Raw genomic sequence first — 1,796 nt, forward strand, 5'->3', positions numbered from 1 at the left:
TATTTAACAACATAATCTCATATCATCTTGCCAATAACAAGCATATAGCAACACAAGGCAGTTAATATATATTTACTTGGTATTTTTTTATTATGTCAATAACTTTGCCGGCAAGCCAATAAACCAAGTGAATGCTCAAAACGAGTGTGTACAGCTCTAGGGTAAACCATATAAGTTAGACCTATATTACATTAAAATCAAAGATTCAAAGTTAGGGCTTAATTTTGATCTACTAAGTGCAGACTTCCTCACATATAACATGACAACATACATATGCTCTGTCATAAAACTATATACTAAATTTGATAAACATAGAGTTATTTCATGAATCCTATTTGACTACTTCATTCACATGTAGTAAGTTGACTCACTTAGCTGCTTCAAATCACAAAGTTTGCATAAATTTAAAACAAAAAAAAAGTTAAAAGAATTAAGAGAGTTAAGTAGTAGAAGTAGTATATAGTTTGACTATGCGCACTTGCCTCTGAAATTGTTCGGTGTTAACAAATTTCAATGTTGACTTTTGTTTCCTTTTTCAACACCTCGTCAATTCACCATCAATTTAAAAGTCACTGTAAAGAATAATCTAGCCTCAACTAGTAACAATACTGAATTTGCATAATTTAAAAAACAGCACAACATCACCATTAATCTATAGAAGACTCAATCCGAATCCAAATCCACATTAAGAGAAAAAGGTGGTAAGCGTTTTCATCTAAAGAACAAAGACTAACCTTTGAGGATTGTCGTCTGGTAGTTGTTGCAGTTTTTCCTGATTGAGAACCATTATGATTGAGAACCATGAAAAAGAAAACTTCTAGAAAATTAAAGTTATAATGCAGAGGCTGAAATTGTGACTTTTTAATTTTTCAATAAAATATATTCCATTGGAAAATAAACTAATATAGCAGAATTCCAATATTTTTTTGCGAAGATGAACATTCATCTAAAAAAGCCTAAGTCACATACATAGTAAAAAGTACTCATTGATTTTAAGCATATTCTATAAGTCAAACTTAAAAAATAGGAACATAGAATAAAAAAATATGAGAGCGTATTGCAATTCAGGTCTGTTCAGCTCATATGAGATTCAAACCAATATAAAAAATATCAATACTAATTGTATCGCTATCAAGTTACTGAATAATTGCAAAAGTAACAAGCCAAATTCAAAATCAAAGGAGTAATCAATCAAACTAAATAATGTGGAGGAAATCACAAAATTAACAAAAAAAAGCTTCCATAGGAATGCATAAAAGAATGCAGAAGGAAATCTCAAAAGTTACCGTGACGTGACCTCAAGAGACGCGGCGACAGAAGAGACGGGAAAAGAGATTGTTGAAGCACGTGGTGGCATTGGCGCTAGCGGCAAGGAGATGAATGGCGGTGGCCATGGCGGTGCCGATGGCGGCGGCGGCGAAGTCGACGAAGACTACAATTTAGGGTTTCGATCAATTGGTCTTGTTCACTCTCCCTCTCACTCAAAGCTACCCTTATTTTGCATCTTTGGTATAGGCTTTGAGTGTTTGGATGGGCCTTTGGGTGTGTCGTTGTTTTAAGCTGTGTAAATTTATTTGAGGGGGGGGGGGTTTGTAAATTGCTACAAATAGATGATGTTGGCGAGGTTTTTAAAAACTTCCACTATAAAACCTCCACCAATTAGTAAGAATGTTGTAGTGATATTTGGTCATGAGAACTAACTCAACTTTTGCAGCCATGAACAACCGTCAAGGAAACACATAGACCATGCAACTGCCTATTATGTCTCATATTACTCTTGATTTTATGACTTATAT

This window comes from Arachis ipaensis, chromosome B7 (assembly GCF_059453495.1).
Source record: "Arachis ipaensis isolate K30076 ecotype BB chromosome B7, ASM5945349v1, whole genome shotgun sequence".
NCBI lineage: Eukaryota > Viridiplantae > Streptophyta > Magnoliopsida > Fabales > Fabaceae > Arachis > Arachis ipaensis.